This window comes from Lucilia sericata, unplaced genomic scaffold (genome assembly GCF_015586225.1).
Source record: "Lucilia sericata isolate MDLA Ls3-8-SP2 unplaced genomic scaffold, ASM1558622v1 Contig000100F_arrow, whole genome shotgun sequence".
Classification (NCBI taxonomy): Eukaryota; Metazoa; Arthropoda; class Insecta; order Diptera; family Calliphoridae; genus Lucilia; species Lucilia sericata.
In genome coordinates, this window is record NW_023994132.1 from 605001 (window position 1) to 627080 (window position 22080).

The 22080-nt window shown below is 27.4% G+C and overlaps 1 protein-coding gene across 2 annotated transcripts in view; it reads right to left on the reverse strand.

The window, feature by feature from the left end:
- LOC119600015 (protein nubbin) overlaps nucleotides 1-22080 on the reverse strand; it is a 91737-nt gene that overhangs the window by 30696 nt on the left and 38961 nt on the right. The gene's annotated exons all lie outside the window — the stretch shown is intronic.

Sequence of the window (22080 nt, forward strand, 5' to 3'; positions counted from 1 at the left end):
TAATGTTTGAATAAGAAGCCACAGGGAATATGCGTTTTTTACGCAAACTCATAAAAATTTAACTTTTTAGCAACAATACTTCCTATGTATTATAATATTTGAAAAAATTCCTAGTGAATAAAAATGGTTAGCATAAAAAATTTTTGAAATTTTTATGTTTAACAAAAGCTCCAATCACAGTTGAGTTTGTAATTTTTAAGTAGAATATACATACATACTTACATATACTGGCAACCACCCTATGAAATAAAATATTAAAATGAAGTTTGAATATTTAAATCAACCCTCTTCTAAAAAGACTTACTTATTTAAATATTGTATAACACTTCCTGTTTTTTAAGGCACGAAAGGGTTGCTGTTTTTTTATTGTTTGGTAAAAAAAGGGGAACGCAGTTGTTTGTATATTGTTAAACAGAAGGGTTGTTTTTTCGTCAGATAAAACTGTGATTTGTTTGCTTTGATTTCTAAGAAATTTTTATACATTATGTAAATTTTTTGTTTTGGTAATGGAGTGTGAGTTTCGTTTTTTATTTAAGTATTTCTCATGTATGTAAATTTCAACCCTTTTTTAGTTATGATTTGAATATTATAAAAAAGGGGAAATATGATAGATACATTTTAATAGAAAATGGCGTTAGATATTTTTATATGAAATCCTTAAATGAAATACATACAGCTAGCAATGAACTAGTCCTGTGATTGATTTCTTTAAAGTAGGGAACGATTCTAGTTTACAAAGTTTAACCTGTCCGTTAAAAGTGTGTAGCCAAAAGATAAACTTTTCAAGTCACGGAAAATGTAGCATTTTATCAAAATCGATCAGTTACTTAATAACTTTTATTTAAATTCTTTTCTTTAATACTTAATACCGCTCAGTTCCTAAAGAAAAAAAGAAAGACGAACGGTCATGGCTAAATTATTTCAGAATCTAATATGGACCTATAATATATGTATATACTTTTATGGGTCAACGACCAATATTTCGATATGATCTCTCACTAAAAATCCGATGTTTAACTAAAATTACAATTTTCACTCAAAATTCGTTACTTCTCTAAAAAACGATTTTCATTATAAATTAGATTTTCAGCAAAAACTCTAATCTTTCACTAAAAATCCGACCAAATATCTGCTTCTTATTTTAGAATCTAATATATAGGTCCATATAAGATTCTAAAACAAAGAGCAGATTTTTTATTAAAATACCTATAATACTTTTGTGGATCAACTAACAATATTTCGATGTGATCTCTCACTAAAAATCCGGTTTTTAACTAAAATTCCAATTTTTCACTAAAAAGACGATTTTCATTATAAATCTGATCTTCAGCTAAAACTTTGATCTTTCACTATAAATCCGATTTTAACCAAAAATCCGAACTTTCACTAAATATCAATTATTTAAATTCGATCTTTCGATGAAATTTCTATATTTTTGAGTAGAAATCCGATCTTTCTTAAAAACATAAATTTTTCTTTATAAATCCAATCTTTCACTAGAGGTCTGATCTTTCACTAACAGTCTGATCTTTTACCTAAAATCGGATTTTTCACTATTCATTCCTTCAATAAAAATTCAATTTTGACTAAATATCTGATCTTTCACTAAAAATCAGAACTTACTTTAAAATTCGGATCTTTTACAAAAATGTATTTTTTTACTAAATTTTAGATTTTGACTAAACATCTGATATATCACTAAAAATCTGATATTTCATTAAAAATCCGATCTTTGGCTAAAAAATCTAATATTTTACTAAAATTACGATCTTTCAATGAAAATCCATCATTCACTAAAAATTCGACATTTCTCTAGAAATTTCATCTTTTAAAAAATCGGATCTTTTACTAAAAATTCGATCTGTCTCTAGAAATTCGATCTTTCACTAAAAATCCGATCTTTCCCCAAAATCTGAACATTCTAAATCCAATATTTCACTAAATAATCAATCTTTCACTAAAAGTGTGATTTTCACTATTTAATCTTTAAAAAATCCATACTAGGTTAGTAATCATCACCAGGGACCGAAAGTAATCTATTTTTAGTATAAGACATTTTCTAGGTGTCGACCACTGATATAGTTTAAATTTTTTTAATAATGATTTGGAAAAACCTTTAAACCCAATTTGATTCGATAACATATATAATATACTCAGGCGTGGCAGCCAATTAATTTCTAAAATATTTTAAATATAAATTGTTAACAATCATATAAAAAGATTTGATTCAACTTTATTATTATTTTCATTTGCATGTCATTACGCACAACAAAAATGCATAAAAAGTATGAAAAAACAATTCCCTCTAAATAATAAAAATAATTTTATTTGCAGATGATAACAGGATGATGGTGATGGTGGTGGAGAAACTAAAGATAACATTTTAGTTTTTGTTTATTTTTGTTAATGTTTTTGTTTTCCAAAGAGAATAATACAAATATTATAAACATAATTTGTTTATGCAGTGGAAACGTAAAAAAAGTTAAAGAAAGATAGAAAAAAAAAAATAACAGTTTAACATAAAATGCATTAGACTGAAACTGCATTAAAATGTTGTTATTGTATTTTGTAATTGCAACTAAATGGGTTTAAGGCACGCAATTATTGCAACAGACAACAGCAAAATACACACTCAACCGCACACGCAAAATTTCTGAAAAGACCCAAAAAAATGCACATTAACACTTGGAGTTTAAAACTCTTGAATTCCACAGATAGAAATAAAATTGAAATAAATTATTATTAAGAAACTTTATAAAATATAGTACGTCTGCGTATTGTACTTATACATATTAACATTTTATATGCAAGTAAGTATGTATGTATGTACGTAGTAGTTAGTCAGTTAATAATATTAATAAGTGAGTAAAATAAATTTATTTATGCATACGAATGAATAAAGTGAAAACTGACTGCCTGCATATTTGTTAAACAACCAAAGTAGAAAAATTTTCCCATTTATTAACTCAACAAAACTAAGATTTATATGTGAGTGAGTGATTCAGTTTTTTGCTAAAAGAAAATGCATAAGTAAAAATTTTATTTATAAGCAATTTTTTGGAAATTCTTCAAAATTTATTAAAATAAAAAATGTGCGTGTTGCTTGATTTTTTTGTATTCATTATAGACTTTTTGTCTTTTGATTTTATGATTTTCTTTCTATTATTAAAATTTTAAATCAATACAAAGCAGCCAAGATTTTCTTTAGATGTTTCAAATTTAATGAAATCTATAAACTGACACAGTGTGTGGTGCTGGTTTTATTTTGCAGCAGTAGCCCTTTTGTTTCACAAAATTTCTATACATTTTTTGTGTAAATTTTTGTGGAAAATTTGAAAGACAAGAAAGTAATGAAAGATAGAAAGAAAGAAACCTGTAACATTATTTTGCGCAAGATGCAGTTCCCACGCTGCACGCATTATTATAGTGCGCCAAACACTTACTCTGGATATGAAAAATTCTTACACACATCTAAGTATGTATAGATAGATGGATGGATGGATGGATAGTTGAATAATATAATATACCTTTTGATATGGCAAAATGTAGACTTATTGTCTTGTTGTTTTTATAACTTGCGGTATCTAGATATACACCTGGCTGTTACATCTACAAGTTCTTCTTACTCATTACTCTCACTCACTGGCTAACTGGATGGATGGTTGGTTGGTTTGCTTGCTTGCTTGGCTGACATTGTATTGTTTGGTTTACTTCATTAGTTGGAAATCAAAAGATTTCCCTGTTATTTGTTTTGTTTGTTTGACACAAAAGGACGTTTTTTTCTAGAATTTGTTTTATACAACTTGCATTTGATTTTTGCAGGTTCTATTCATAAGAATAGTGAGGCATTTAATTATAACACACATAGAAAATAGAAATCTTTTTATATAGTTTAGAATAAAGTGACATAAATTTATGTGTCCTTTAAAAAAAATTCCAAAAAAACAAAGAAAATGGGTGGTTATTTTTTATTATTTCTTTGGCTTTGACTGACTGCATTTCCTTGTAATTGTGTATTTTTTCAGAAAGACCTGCCATCATTTTCCTTGCTACTACATACATATAACAGTAAACATTTAATTTTAGTTTTCAATTCAGTTATATCGGTTATTGTTTAGATTTTCGGCTAAGAATTATTGATGGTGGATTACGTATTAAAAGATCATTTATATTGAAAGGCAAGGTGTTGTCGAAATTCCGAGAATTCAAGGTTACTCGCATCAAAGTATTATCATTTTTTTAATAATATTCACCGTTATATTATGGAAAAATAATGAAAAATTTCATATTTATTTTTAATTTAAATGTCTATTATATGATTCATGGGTTTATCTCTGATTTTAAACCACTGTTCCCGATTCGATGTCAATCCCTTGCGAACTACAATCTACGCAATATACACGCCTGGTACCAAATTGACACCAAAACTGTTTACAATTTTTCAATAACATCCGTTGTCAAAGTATATACATACGTTCGACAACACTATGTAATGTTGACAACATCCGTTGTCTAAATGTTAACAAACGTGGTAAGCTCACTATTGACAAACAATCCTTTGCGTTGTCAACATTACATAGTGTTGTCGTACGTATGTATATACTTTGACAACGGATGTTATTGAAAAATTATAAACTCTTTGGTGTCAATTTGGTACTAGGCGTGTATATTTCCTTTTCCTTCTATGTAGTCTATTGATTAGTATAATGATGTTGACTAGTCAATGGAGTAGTAGTACCTAATATTTAGACTAATTTATTAACTTCATTTTTATACAAAAAATTAAAAAAAAACATACTTGAGTTAATTATTAATCAATGTCCGCCTATCATGTTAGGCTTGTGTGTAAGATACATGATACAATTTCAAGATCATTTTATGAGATTTGGCAAATGGACAAGGCCTATTCAAAATTGTTGAAATCGGTCCGTTATTTCACCTAGCCCTCATGCAAACGAATCCGTTGAACAAGGCTCTTTATTATGTTGAATATAGGTGGGAAGTTTGAACAATATTCCATAAGGAAAACGCTAGACCACATGTTGTTCAAACCTTGTTGTTCAGATCTAGACCCATCCGACCACTATTTGTTTCGATCAGTGCAGAACGCACTCTCTACGATTCGTTTCATTACATAACCGAGTATCCGAAATTAGCTTTAATCTTTCTGGGCCTCAAAATATGAGCAAGAGTTTCAAATCTTAAGATATCAATAAAAAATAACCGTTATATATATTTTAAACTGATACCCCCAGTTTAAGGCACCCCTACCGTAAACAACAATTAAAAACTGAAAATTAACAACACAATAGATAATAAATTTGGCACAACTCTACATCAATGTTCTTTTGTAAAAAAACTTAAAGTAATTTCAATTTCATTTAATTTTTAAACTGTACCCATCAAAATCGAATAGAATATAACACTAAGTATATAAACCTAATGATATCAAATTGTATGTATAAAAGTATATTCAGATAATGAAAATTTTATTTAATGATGATAAATGTGGCAAACATGCTGTCTGTCTTATACATATATAAAACTATTCAATAATACGTTGAGTTTGCGCTGGAAAAGTGAAAATGTTCCACAACATTACGCAGTTTTTTGAATACAAAAGACACTAAGAGATGCGCATACTACATCCCCTTTAACATGACATCCTTTAATATCCTTTCAATTTCATTATTGTTATTAAACATAAAAAAAGATATTTTAAAATAACATTTAAAAGATAACTAGTAACTGCGTAGCATCATAAGTGGCACAAACAACTATGTATTTACAACCCCTTGAATAGCACGCTTTTAACTCACGTATTAGGTTACATAGATACATACTCCCTACAAGTATGTACATGACGGTATATAAGAATCTACAATAAATACTTATATAACAAAAGTGTTGTTACGCATGCGCTCAGCACGCACACGCATGTTATCAAATAAATTCAAACAAAAAGGAATAAAATTGAAATGGTAATAAAGCAGCATCAATATTTATCAGCCAGCACCCATTTGTATACTTTGATATACAAAAGACAAAAAAAGGATATCTGTGGCAATATGCCAATATGCTTTAAACATATTCTTACAAACACACACGCACATGCAATCTCTAATAAAAAACAGAAATCATCATAACAAATTCCAAAAAGGTGTGCATAAAAAAAGCACGCGTTTTGAAATTTCATATCCCTTTACAAAACAAACAAGAATAGAAATTGAAATCCTTTCATTTTCATCTAACGCCACACATTCCCTGATACATCAAACACACCTCTTTCCTTTTAAACACTCTCTCTATTTGTATCTACATGTAAAACGAAAATGAAATTTGCAACATGCAATAATATTTTTTCCATTTATTTGAAATGTCATAGGTCATTTGCACACTAACGCACAGCCATCATCTTTGCAATGAAAATTTGAATTAGTTTTTTTTATGAAAATTTCAATATTTCTTTTGTAGGCCTTCGAAATAGGGTTGTTTGCTAATGTCACCCTTTTTTGCCATGATTTTTTTTCGCTTGATTTTTAAAGACAGATGCTGTTTTTTTATGTGATTTTTTTAACTGAAAATTTTAAGTTTTTTTCCTCAAAATTAAATTAATTTTTCTATTTTGGGAAAATGTTGCGGAAATTAGTTTGCTTTTAAAGAAATTAATTAGTTTTTTTGGTGGTTACTTTAAAAATAAGGGTAAGGCAGCCTTTTAAAGGGTATTGTACAGTTTTTTTAAAGGATTTAGTTAAGTAAAAAAATGTTATTTATGTGACATTTTTAGAGTTATTTTAATGTTTATTTTTTATAAAAAAATAAATTCAATTAAATTTACAATACAGTTTGTTCAATGCTTTAGATTTTTTTAGATTGGCTTGTGATGACCAGTATTAAATGTAATGATAGAGGTAATTAGAACAAATTTCTTTTAATAGACAAATGCGCGTGTTCCTCCCACCCTTCTGGGAAAATTTTAAGGGGAATTTAGTCATGGTAATTTTCTAACCAAAATATATTCAGCAGTACCTACTCCCACGACATATTAAGTTTTCTGCTTCATTTTAAAATTTCCATGAAAACTTGAGCCACGTCTTAGCTTTATTCTACTTATTGTATGAAAGACGAAGACCGTTGAAAATATTTTAAATTGGTCCATTATTTAATTGCCACTTTACAACCGGACACCCTAATATTGCTTAAGAGAATAGTTGGTACTGTCCTAACCCCTTATAAAGTCCCATGAGTACTACGTCAATTGAACACCGCCGATCGGCTTTTACCTCAAGGCTAATTAATCAAAGGTATATAGTACCCGTCATCAATATATCCTGGATATTATGGAAGGATAAACACAAACATCGCACACTTATCGAGAACTTTGAGGCAATGATCCCAGATAGAATATCGTGGTCAAGCGGTACCCGTTGGAATTTATTGTTATGTGGATGATTTTAAAGAGGCAGACAAAACTGGTCTGGGGATATAGTAATATCCTACCGTTTACCTAACCATGCTATAACGGAGATTGGAATAAACTAGAAGTAATGAAGCAGCAGGTAAGATCACAAAGATCCTATTTGGTGACTATAAGGAGAAGAGTGGTCACACTGGACAGGCTGGTGAAAGCCTATAACACTTTCACTCCTTAACCTGTATTAACTTAACCTAGAGTATACGATCTTTTAGACTATTTTTGAAATACTTCTTCGATATGTTATATCTATACCAATCTGCATTCGTAAAAATTATTTCTTTTAAAAATCTGCATTTTATATAATAATTTTATACAGTAAAGGGTTTTACAAAATCTCTTAACCAGCTGAAAGTGATAATTTATATATTATTTCATACATTACACAGTTGCAGCTGTTTTTCACATAGCTCGTGTTGACATGTATCAAATATCATTCGAGTAGGAAAATACTCTTAAACTATATGTGATTGTAAAAGTGTTAAATAACTCGCATACAAAACAAGGTGTTTTTTTCTACAAAAATTCAAATATATTTTTTTCTCTATATTTTCTAACATGAAATTTGAGCATTTTCATCACTAATTTGTTTTTCGTAATTTTTCATCCATTTTCAGCAATTGCATTTGCCTACGTCTATGGACAACAGCTGTTTTTAAAGTGAGTATTATTTTTAACCCTTTTTTAGTTTTTCCTATAATAATTATAATAATAAAAATAGTTTTAGTTGCTTATTTACATAACTCTGATAGAAGTAGTTACATACTTATGGGGATAAGTACCTTCATATGTACATTTGTTTGTTTATTTGTAGTATTAAGTAAAATAGTTTCATTTACTTTGAAGACACTGTTTGCTGGGGTAAAAATGATTACCTTTTAACACGCAAATCTGTCTGCGAATGCACTTGTTGGCAACATCAAATATGTAAAACAAACAAATTGTTGCTTTGATGTTTGATTATTCAATTCTTACACTTCGTATATAAGTAAATTTTCTTTCTTTATGTTAATGGTTAAGGGGACATTTTAGGTACCCTACTATTAACTATTGGTTAATTTACATATATCATTCAAAGACAATAGTAATATAAATGAATTTTAAAGAGAAATGTTGCACCATATCGATGCCTAAAATTTGCTTACTTATCAATTTTGTGTGGTCATATAAAATTAGGGAAATATCTTTATAATGGAATTATTATCTGGATAATATTTCAACATATACTTTTCAGAAAGTTTGTTTAAATGTATATACATATAGTATTTGAGTTTCCTAGAAATATTAATATATATTTTTTTGTTCATTATTGTTATTGGGTGTGTCGTAAAGTAGGGTATTTCACTTGTCTATTTAAATTATGTGTTTAATATTGAATTAAAAAAGAACACCTTATCTAATCTTTAAGGCTTTTCATTTTCTTAAGAATTTTAATATTTTTTTACGTTATATTTTCTGACTCAAAAAAAAAAAACTTTGCATATTCGCTTTTTACTTTATTATAAAAAACATTAGAATGGCTTACGAAATTTGACTATACTTTAACCCGATTGTCGAAAGATTGACATTTTTGGCTTTTTGTTCTAAACAATGATTTTTACCATACATTATCAGCAGTACTAGGAAATATTCATGTCAAATTTGGGCTTTCTAGGTTCTTTAACTTAGATCCTTTGTTAGTTCTAGGATTCTAAAAGTTTGACACATTTCGAATACATTAACATTTTGAGAATTTCATACTCCCAGAGCCTCTAAATAGGGAACCTATTTTACCGGCAAACTGATTCCTGTTGACGTTGTTGGTCCAAAATAATTGATCTCACAAATTCTCTTGTTCTATCTCTTTTTACTATTATCCTTATAAATTTCAACCAATTGTATATACGTATTTTGATGTCATTCAAACGATGAAACTATCATCATGATTCCTTGAACTAAGTATATTTAAATTTAAATATACTGATATAACTTAAGAGCTTTCCCTGCAGTTTGACAAGGAGTCAATGCAACTGAAAAACACAGGAATTTCCACTAACGTTTTACCACTTGGTTTACTCAAATTCATCTTTCGTCACGAATGTACTCATTGTACACCAGAGTGAAGACAATCATTACTTTAATGTCCCTTTTGTAAGCGAGAGCGGAAACAGTATTCACTTTGCAGTCCCCAAGTAATCTAGAGAGTAAACACTAAAAACAAAACAAACTTAAGCATCATCTTTCGTCAAGAATGTACTCTTTGTAAACGAGTGTGAAAACAGTCATCATCTTCTGTAAGCGAGAGCGGAGACAGTCGTCACTTTACAGTCCCTATGAAATCTAGAGAGTGAACACTAAAAAAAACTTAAGCAAAACTGTTTACGGTCATGCATTGTCTTATTTTGACTAGATTTCTGATTATCACTTTGTAATCCATGGAGTGACGTTTGACATCACAATCCCATCTTAAAAACGCTAGACATCTGGTTAGCCGATGAGTGGTAGGTTAAATAGGTAGTTCGAGACAGTCCAGCAGAATAGCTGGATTATTAGCGCTTGTATTTTGCTTTAGTCAGTAGTAGTCAGTTTTCTAGTCTGTCAGACCAGAGGTAGAGGGTTCGATTCCCGCCACAGACACTTGTATATTAGAGCATAACGGGACCTTTAAAACCAACTAACTATCTAACTAAACGCAATGAAATTGTTCAACTTAAAATCATATTAAAGCTGTGATTTTTGTAATACCAGTCTAATGTACTTATAATACATGATGAGTAGTACACTTGCCCCATAATGAAGTAATAATAAACACAGAAAAAAGAGTTCATTGTCTTGTTTACGCATTGGGAAACGAATGCAAAAACATATTTTTGTTCCTCAATATTTACACTTGTTTTTCTGTTTATCAGGTTGGCGTCTCCTTTTTTTTCATATTCATATAGAGCAAAAAATATAGAATTATTTTTAATTATAGCTTTTACAAGTCCATGTTCTTCGAAACACAATATTCGAAGTAAAAAAAAACATACATACATACGTACTCGTAAAAGTATGCAAATTCTTAAAGTATAAAATGTAGTCATTCAGTCAGTCATACTTTGTTTGCATGTCTGGTGACGATGATGTCGTTTGGCCGATCGGTGACTATGACTAGTTATGAAGACTTTTGCAACAGTTTCTTCTTATCTAGAGTTCGTGTTTACTTATTTATACATATAGTTATTCTAATAATAATGAAAGGGGTTGAGCTATTAAACAATTGATGTCATTATTTAAATATTGGGTAATTAAATTTAATATGACTTTAATTATAAGTTAGATAAGTTAGTTATTTGCATTTATTAAAAGACTGGTTTCTTATTAAAAATAAAACAAGGAAATTTTAAATTTCGTTAGAACTTGTATGTTTTTAACTATTCTATATATTTCTATTATTAACTATTAAATACATAAATAATATTTTTCTTACATAAATCAGATTACAGACTTCCTCTTTTTTGACCAGTCAATCATATTATATCAAATACCGTTTCCGCTACCGATAGATAAAAAAAAAAAAAAACAATAAAATCTTTAATAAAAACAATCTATAAACTATAAGATTATAAACTCTAAATTATACCTACCACATGTTCATAAATTTTATATTTTTATGATTTTAAACTAAAAACAAAAAATTCCAGCAAGTGGAAAATTAGGGCAGTTACAGGGGAGGATGCTCTATAGAAAATTTTTATTGACTGCTATTAATATTGTAGGACATTGATATCCTTATTACCTTTTCATTTCTATTTAATTTTCTAATGATTTTTTATGTTCTTCTATATTTAATATAAAAAAAAAACAATAAAATTACAAACAAATCAGCAATAGCAGCAGGTTTTACATTTATTATTTTTACTCTTTTATTTAATTTAAAGATTTCCAAACAAATTCGAAATTCATAAAAAAGATTCCTTAACAAAGGACTACAAATGTAAACAAAGATTTGCAAACTACAATCCGCCATATTTACTTAAATTACAACTACAACTACATATTAAAGTAGTTTTCAAAAAATTATATTCCCACGTAAGAAAGGCAAGTGTTTTATACTTTAAACAATTTTGTTGTTTTTCCTTACAAGACAATCAATAAATTCCTAATGTTTTCCTCTTTTTTTTGTTTAAAAGTCCTTTGTAGTTTGAAAACAATTTGTTTGAATTTTCTAAAGTATTTAACATTCTCAGAGAATTGTATGCATATGAAATAATAATGAGTATTTAAAAGAAAAGAAAAACATCATCAAATACAGGATAATACCAAGAAAGGGATGATGTGGAGTCAGTAGACATACAGTTTTGTATTGCTACAGCTCGCAAAGGCAAAAAGTGAAAGTGCAATTTAAATAAATTCATACAAATACAAGTAGTAGTTGTATAAAATCATTATTACAATGACAAATATTTTCTTCAAAAATCTACCTGCTCTTAAGATCTACAATATTTTTCATGCTTGTCATATAAATTTTCGTATATTTATTGTTTTGGGTTTGCATAACTACTAGTGTTGGTTGTACAATTTCTTGCCATCTTACAAAAATGCAGGTGATTTTCTTAACAATTTCCCATAAGAAATTTTTAAATACAATTTTCCTTTCCTTCTTGTTTTGTTTCATTACAGGATATAAGGGTGTTTATGCAAAAATTTGTTTTTATATTGTTCCATTAATAAATTTGCATGAATAATGTCTTTTTGCAGTAATAAGCATAATGAATGAGCAAATGCTTGTATGTTTTGTTTATTTTCGAAAGTAGCGTGTGAAAATGAAAAGAATTAGTTGGTGATCAGTTGAGAAAATAAGGGTCGGTTTATGAAAGATATTATTCGTAATTAGTTGAAAGATTATTCTGATTCAATGCACTTGCTGTTTGTTAATGCAACTGTTTTAATTTCATTATTGATATTTTTCTCTAAAGTAAAATCCAGTTTAGTTCTAGTTCAGTTCTAGTTCAGTTCTAGCTTAGTTCTAGTTCAGTTCTAGTTCAGTTCTAGTTCAGTTCTAGTTCAGTTCTAGTTCAGTTCTAGTTCAGTTCTAGTTCAGTTTCTAGTTCAGTTCTAGTTCAGTTCTAGTTCAGTTCTAGTTCAGTTCTAGTTCAGTTCTAGTTCAGTTCTAGTTCAGTTCTAGTTCAGTTCTAGTTCAGTTCTAGTTCAGTTCTAGTTCAGTTCTAGTTCAGTTCTAGTTCAGTTCTAGTTCAGTTCTAGTTCAGTTCTAGTTCAGTTCTAGTTCAGTTCTAGTTCAGTTCTAGTTCAGTTCTAGTTCAGTTCTAGTTCAGTTCTAGTTCAGTTCTAGTTCAGTTCTAGTTCAGTTCTAGTTCAGTTCTAGTTCAGTTCTAGTTCAGTTCTAGTTCAGTTCTAGTTCAGTTCTAGTTCAGTTCTAGTTCAGTTCTAGTTCAGTTCTAGTTCAGTTCTAGTTCAGTTCTAGTTCAGTTCTAGTTCAGTTCTAGTTCAGTTCTAGTTCAGTTCTAGTTCAGTTCTAGTTCAGTTCTAGTTCAGTTCTAGTTCAGTTCTAGTTCAGTTCTAGTTCAGTTCTAGTTCAGTTCTAGTTCAGTTCTAGTTCAGTTCTAGTTCAGTTCTAGTTCAGTTCTAGTTCAGTTCTAGTTCAGTTCTAGTTCAGTTCTAGTTCAGTTCTAGTTCAGTTCTAGTTCAGTTCTAGTTCAGTTCTAGTTCAGTTCTAGTTCAGTTCTAGTTCAGTTCTAGTTCAGTTCTAGTTCAGTTCTAGTTCAGTCCTAGTTCAGTTCTAGTTCAGTTCTAGTTCAGTTCTAGTTTAGTTCTAGTTTAGTTCTAGTTCAGTTTTAGTTCAGTTTTGGTTCAGTTCTAGTTCACACACCGGGTGTTGTGAGAAAAAAAGTTTTAACTCGCATTAATGTCTTATTTTTTGAAGTCTACAATTAACTTAATTAAAATAATATCCAATAATAAATCAAAATACATATTCTAACACATTTCAAGAATAATTTATTTTCTTAAATTATCCATTCACCTGTTTCATCATTCAACATATTATGTTCAAAAACATCTAGTAAAAACTATAAATTAAACTCAAGAATCATCTCCCTCGAATCATTAGATTAAAATATTTATTACTTAATTTATTTAACTTGACAGTACAAAACTAATTGTGCAACTGCAAAGATTTTCTTTAAAGATAAGGAAAACCACAGAAAAAAAGTTGCGTTAAATTTTACACTGGTCGATTAAAAGAGGCACAAAAAACTTTGTTTAAGATACAAATCAAAGTGAACATTTACATTAAACATGGATTATTTTACACACTTCACATACAACATTTTTGTTTACGATTGTTTTTGTTGCTGTTGTTGTTTTTATACTGTTCAACATATAAATGCAAATTTATAAGATGTTTTTATGTAAACTGTTTATTTGTTTGTTAGTTGTTGGTATTTCTATATATTTTATTTGTTGGCTTTCTTGTATTAGTTACAAATTCGTTGGTTGTAAGGTGAATGTGGGGATGGTGGTTACGACGAGGTGCAGTACCACTACTACTGGCTCCTCGTATGAATGTCTGAACGTATAAAATGTTCGTATCTAAACATGTTACACACGATAAATTTCATAAAACATGTTAAGACTTTTGTAAATGGAAAATTGCCATTAGTGGTTGACTGGTTGGTTGGTTGGATGGTGTTTTTGGTTGGAAGTAGGCAACCAAGTTGCTACACATACAACTGTTTTAAGTACAGGAATAGTCAGAGTATGTAGACTACAGACTGACTAAATATAACTGATTTAACTACAGATTGAAAATGTGCCTTAAATGAATTGTTTCGCTAATTGGCCGCTTTCAGTATTGAATTACGCAGATTATATTCTGGACGAAGTAAACAAATATATTACACCAAAGTTCGTTGTGGTTCAAAAACATTTTTTAACTAGTTATAACAGATTATAGTTGGAAGGTTTTATTTTATTTGGAATTATTTTTAATTTATTCCAAAATGATTACTTTCTTCGACAAACTGTAATGTAATGTAAGTTTAACACAAAGACAGTTTATGGTTATTTGTTCGTTATCTGTCTGTATGAATGAGGTAATTGTTTAAGAAGGAAAATCTATGTTAAAATGGTAGTATATGCTAAATATGGCAGAATAGAGTAACAAACAAATCTAAAAGAAATTAAAAATAAAACTAAAGATAACTGTCATAAGAACTACATGGTAATACAGCTACAACAATAAAAAAAACAAATTAAATAATATTAATTAACAGTTGTTCAACTTAAAACTTAATAAGGAGATTTCCAGTTCTTTGTTTTTTCCATGTACCTCGTTAAAAATTATTAATAATAAAAAGAAAACTTATGATTTTAAATAAAATAAGAATAATTTGATTTAAAATGGTAATATATGTTATTTTATTGCTTCAGGCATTTGAAAAAGAAAAAGAAACATAAATTATTCAGAAAGTAGGTCATCCATGCACTCACTCCTTATGTAGAGTGCATTAGAGTATTAACATTTAAACACAGATTTGAATTAAACAAATATTTTAGTAAACGAATATTTTTTGAGTTTTGTAACTGAAAAAAAATGCAAATTAAATTTGACATTTATTCATTCATCCGGTGGTTTTTCTCTCATTCATTCATAAAAATTCATTGATTCAAGTTTTGATTTTAGCCATCATTCATTCGTTCAAACATAAATGGCTTAAGCAAATGTCTTGTGGTCAAAATCTGCATGTTGCCAGGTACCAACAAATCTGAGCAAAGTAAAAGTGTATTAAACTAGATACCAATGTAAGATTTTAAATGTGATTTCTTCTATTCCCCTCTTAAGATAATCCACTGTAGTTTAACTATTTTATAACTGCTAGTTTTTCCCATGAAAATCCACTTGGTTTAAACAAATTTATACTTTTGTTATTCACGTACTACTATTTGCTGTATGAAATTTATGGCATGTGTTTAGGATGAAGACATAAAATGTTTTTGCGCATTTTGCATGCATTTTTATTCATATTTTTATCCAAGTCATTGAACAAAAGAGTGAATTTATTGATTTCCTTTATTTTGTGCCAAAAGAAAACCAATAAAAAGTGGGACAAATACTTGTATTTTGATGAAAAAGTTAAATTTATTGATTTCCTTTTTTTTTAAGAGAAGTGAATAATATTTAAAATGTTTATTTCAAAAATAATAATTAAGATGATAAATATCTGAGCAGAAAGTAAAATTTTAAAGAAACTAGACCGAACATTTGCGATCCTTACTACAAGTAGGGAAACTCCCTTGCAAAAAGTATCCATCAATTCCTGAAGCTTTAGAGGTTAAAGAATTTACACAATGTCCAGACTTTAATAGTGAGTAATGGATTTTGTGACATAATTGAATGAGTTAGTTAAAGACAACAAATGTATGTTGTATGCTGGATACCAGGCCATGAAGGCTGCTCTGGTAATGATCGGACTGATAGCAAATAGTTAAGCTCGTCAACATTCATCGGCCTTTCTTTGATATCCCACAAGAATATGCTAGAAGCTATACCAGGGCTTAGACAAATGCTTTGATCGCTTAACAAAAGGATTACTCACAGGACATTTTGGTCTCAGATACCACCAATTTATCGTAGGAAATGTTATAACGAATCTTTGAAGATTCTATGGCTGTCAGGAAGAAACATCTGAGCATTCCAGATAACAATGTGTAATCGCCCAACACTTAGGTCTTGCAGAGCAAGAATTTTGGCTGCTAAAGGTATAATAAATAATTTAAAAATTTTAAAAAGTTACACAAGGTCAGAAAAATATGTTTGTTAAAAAACGCAATCAACTTGTTTTGAAAAGTATGGATTAATTGGTATAGTAATAGTTTATAATTAAACACAATACTTCAAGGACAATCATCAACTTTAACTCTGATCAGCTCTTGTTAAACAATAATTTCTTATATTCCAAAAAAATAATTTAATAAGAATTTAAGTTAGTTATTTTCTTTCACAAACCTCAAATAACAAAAAAAAAAATCAGGCTTATTATTGATCTTCTTCAAAAAAATTTTTGATGTATTTGTGTCCTTTCAAATACCGTTGCTTTCTTTTAAATTTAATTTCAATACAAAATGCCGCCAAATAATCCTACAATGTACATACATACATATGTATGTATGTACCAAATTATGTATGGGTGTGTGTATTTTGTATAAAGGGTATTTATATTGTTTGTGATTATTGTTGTCGTTTTTGGCTTATTATAATATGTTGGTATTAGCTTTAAGCCTTTCTTTACCTCCTCATCTCTCAACTGTTGTGGCCATAAATGTGGAGGCAGTCACACAAGTTTAGTTTTTTTTCTGTTCTGTTTATATAAGGCATCAAGTGCAAGCTGGTTTGCTTTTTTGTTGTTGTTTGTATTTGCAATTTTTGAATGCGCGGCTTTTTGACAAAAGAATTGTTTTTAAATATTTTCGAAATGAGAAGTTTTTCTGATTGTTACTTGTTATTTTTGCTTTTGTTTGATGTGTAGTCATTGAATAAAAACAAATAATTTTAAATAATAAATGTTGCTTTATTTGTTGGGTTTGGCGACAAACAGTAGCTGTTTTTTTTTTTGTTACTAATATTTTAATGAAGTGGCGGTTTTGCTAAAAATTTCAAGTTTTATAAATTTATTTGTTTTTTCTCCTATTGAAATTTGTTTAAAACTTAGTTCTGTTACAAATAACCCAAAATCTATGCAATATGTTTACTAAAACGAAAGACTTAAGCAAGAAACTTTTCTTTAAATTAATGTTAATCCCTTAATCTATTTTAAACTCAGCCAGTGTTATCATTATATCTAGCTTGTTTTTAATAAAACCTAGATTATAAAAAAACTTTTTTTATAACAAAGAGGTAACACTGTTACCCCAGTAAACTGTAATTATTATTTTATTTAGCTTTTCATTAAAATTATTTAAATTACACTTTTTCCATTTACTTTCTACAATTGTTTTTTTTTAACTTGTATTTAAATTAACATTTTTCGCAATTGAATGATTTTTTCCCCATTTAAGAAAACACACTTCAATTAACATTTAACGCATAAATACTCTTCTCTACTCATTTCTCTTTTTCGTTTTAAATACATTTTATGCTGATAATTTGCATTCAGGGTTATTAAAACTCATAAATACGCAAAAGCCATACACGGTAATTATATACGAAATTAACATATAATTAATTGCAAACTAAAATGAAGATAAGTGTACAACTACAGCAATAACAACGGCAACAGCAGCAGCAGCAGAAAAAAATGCAACAACTTTAAAAGATTCCTACGAAATTGCTTTGGTTTGAAAGTATTCAGTACAGTTGTAGTTAGTGTTTTATTTAAGTAGAAGCGTTACGTTAATAGATGCTTAATATGAAAATTTAGTTTTAGATTGAGTGGACAACGAATGGGAAGTATGGTATAATCTAGCTAATAAAAGAGTTCAGATCCTTAAGGAAAAGAAAATTTATCGAATGTTACTTTAAAAGAAAATTTATTGAAAATTTTTTATAAAAAGAAAATTTATTGAAAATTTTCTATAAAAAGAAAATTTATTGAAAATTTTCTATAAAAAGAAAATTTATTGAAAATTTTCTATATAAAGAAAATTTATTGAAAATTTTCTATATAAAGAAAATTTATTGAAAATTTTCTATATAAAGAAAATTTATTGAAAATTTTCTATATAAAGAAAATTTATTGAAAATTTTCTATATAAAGAAAATTTATTGAAAATTTTCTATATAAAGAAAATTTATTGAAAATTTTCTATAAAAAGAAAATTTATTGAAAATTTTCTATAAAAAGAAAATTTATCGAAAATTTTCTATAAAAAGAAAATTTATTGAAAATTTTCTATAAAAAGAAAATTTATTGAAAATTTTCTATATAAAGAAACTTTATTGAAAATTTTCTATAAAAAGAAAATTTATCGAAAATTTTCTATAAAAAGAAAATTTATCGATAATTTTCTATAAAAAGAAAATTTATCGAAAATGTTCTATAAAAAGAAAATTTATCGATAATGTTCTATAAGAAGAAAATTTATCGAAAAATTTCTATAAAAAGTAAATTTATGGAAAATTTTCTATGAAAAGAAAATTTATCAAAAATTTCTATAAAAATAAAATATATAAAAAATTTTCTACAAAAAAAATTTTATAAAATGAAAATTTTGCGAAAATTTTCTATAAAAAGAAAATGTATCAAAAATTTTCTATAAAAAGAAAATGTATCGAAAATTTTCTATAAAAAGAAAATGTATCGAAAATTTTCTATAAAAAGAAAATGTATCGAAAATAAAAATTATCAAAAATTTTCGATAGATAGAGAATTTATGGAAAATTTTCGTAAAAAACAAAATTTATCTTACAGAGAACTTATGATGTGAGACTGCAGCAATACTTCCCCCATTGACTGTAGGGTGTAGTGAAAACAAAAGTAACAGTTGTATTCAAATCACAAATTGCATGCAAAACACAAACGAAAATTGCATAAAAATTATTTCAAACGCAATATATTTTAAATACGAAAAGAAAGCAACGAAAATATATGAGTTTGTATAATGTAATAAATTGTATTTTGTTGCTGCAACAAAAGCTTCAGCTTATTGTGCGAGTATTTTTTGTATTTTCGTTTTTTTTGTGAATTGAATGCGCGCTAATTAGTTGCACAACAGACCGAAGAAGAATACGCAAATCTACAAAGCATGATGTATTACAATGAGGCAGTGCTCTGCTCATAACGCAGACATGCGGATTCATATGAATGTGAATATGAGTAGCTACACCTCACAATGGTAAACGATCAGATATGCATACATTAGGGTGAACCTGTTGTAGAGGATTCTATTGTATGGCAACAAAGTAAAGTCATATCATAGCAACACATCTCTAATTTGTATAATTTGTTTAATTTACCATAAGAACTTCAATAACCTCTTATTGAGGACCACCCTACTAAACATTCTTCATATATTCATTATAAGGCACTTAACAAAAAGGGTTTAATAACGTTTTCGTTTCGTTCATTTTTTTGTGTTGGCAACTTGATGAGTTTTATTTATTTATATATTGTGCTCTTTTAACACAGGTGGTTTTTTATGCAACATTTGCATCTAAATTCTTGTTGCATCTTCCAACGTAGAGTTGTGTGTGGTGCGTTGGTAGTTTTCAAACTCATTTAGAAAATGCATAAAGAAACTGCAATGCAATATAAATAATTAATTATAAAACTGTAAATCTAATTTACGCAATTTTGCTTTCAGATCCTCGAGTATAAAACTCTCATAATGATTTGTTTAAAATTATTAATCATTCAGTTTTTTCCTCCGCATACTGCGTGTCCGTCTGTCTGTTCGTCAGTATGTCTTCATGTGGCGTTGATACACCTCAGCGGCATTTAAAAACTAATTTTATTTTACAAGCTAAAAATGTATGCGTTCGTTCTTTCGTTCGTTTTCCAACGTTAAATGATTATGAAGTGTTGAAAAATATTTGTCTAATTCCGTTTTTTCTTATTATTTTAATTTTAATTACTCTAATGGAAGAGTGAAGTAAAAAATAATGGTATTTGAATAAATTTCTTACATTTATTGCAATTTGCTGGAGTCTTTGGTGAAATCTTATTAAAATAAATATATTGGTGATGGTGGTTAGCTGGTGGTGTTTTGATTTCAGAATATAAATTTTATAATTTTTAGTTAACATGAGAAACAACTTTAAGGCGTTATTTAGGAAAAGAGGTCAGCAGGTTGTAGTAGCAGAAAAAAGGATTTAATAGTTTTTCTATATATGGTTATAGTTTAGTAAGACATACAAAATGTGTTGGTATTATAAATAGTAACAAAGAATTTTAAATGGGAGTTGTATTCAATTATAAAAATAATTTTATAAATAACACGTTTTTATGAACTTTAACCTTTAATGTTTACATTTTTCTAGAGTTAAATAATTTAAATAAATGCAAAATAGGTCAGCAAGTCTTTAAATTTTAATTACTTTAATCGTTTACTAAATATTGCATTTTATTGGAATTTTTTTATTATTTTTCTGTGTCTCTGTTAAACTGTAATAACACAACAACAAATTCAATTAAAATTTTTCTAAGAAATAATTATAAATATACACATACAAAACATTAAAATGTAAGAGTATTTATCATTCTTCGAATGTGCAAAACTCCAAAACTAATTATAATTGGCAGGCAAATCCCAAAGTAAACAAACAACCAACAACATTAATAATTAAAACAAAAAAAAAAGTTTCAACATTATGACTATGAATACAAGTATGTATGATGTTAAATTTGCAGTCAATAATAAACATTTTAAAGAAAATTATTTATATTTTTTTGCTTTGATGTATTTGTTTTTTTTCTTTTTTCTCATTTAACAAAGATACATCATTATGAAGAAAATTTTATAAACAATTTTAAAATACATACAAATTTAGTTATAAAATATTTTAAACAAAATATTAAATCTAAAGCTATGGAAACAGTAGTGGGTAGAGAAGTAGCAGTGCACTAATTAAAAATATAATAACTGGAATTAACTTGAAAGGTTTTATTAAAAAAGAAAACGTTTCTATAAAAAATAAAAATTTATCAAAATTTTTATTTTTTAAAGAAAAAGTTATCGAATGTTTTCTATAAAATAAAAATTTATCGAGAGTTTTCTATAAAAATAAAATGTATATAAAATTTCTATAACAAGAAAATTTATCGAAAATTTCCTATAAAAAGAAAATTTATTGAATATTTCTTATAAAAAGAAAATTTATCGAACATTTTCTAAAACAAGAAATATGGTTTATCGAAAATTTCCTATAAAAAGAAAATTTATCAAAATATTCCATAAAAGAAAATGTATGGAAAATTTCCTATAAAAAGAAAATTTATCGAAAATTTCATATAAAAGGAAAATTTATCGAAAATTTCCTATAAAAAGAAAATTTATTGAATATTTCTTATAAAAAGAAAATTTATCGAAAATTTTCTAAAACAAGAAATATAGTTTATCGAAAATTTCCTATAAAAAGAAAATTTATCAAAATATTCCATAAAAAAAAAATTTATGGAAAATTTGCTATAAAAAGAAAATTTATCGAAAATTTCCTATAAAGAGAAAATTTATCGAAAAATTTCTATAAAAAGAAAATTTATCGAAAATTTCCTATAAAAAGAAAATTTATCAAAAATTTCTTATAAAAAGAAAATTTGCTATAAAAAGAAAATATATCGAAAATTTCCTATAAAAAGAATATTTTTCGAAAATTTCCTATAAAAAGAAAATTTTTTGAAAATTTCCTATAAAAAGAAAATTTATCAATAATATTCCATAAAAGAAAATTTATCGAAAATTTCCTGTAAAAAGAAAATTTAGCAAAAATTTCTTATAAAAAGAAAATTTATCGAAAATCTTATAAAAAAAAATTTATCGAAAATTTTCTAAAACTACAAATATAGTTTATCGAAAATTTCCTATAAAAAGAAAATTTATCGAAAATTTCCTATGAAAGGAAAATTTATCGAAAAATTTTATTTGAAAAGAAAATTTATCAAAAGTTTTCAATAAAAAGAAAATTTATGGAA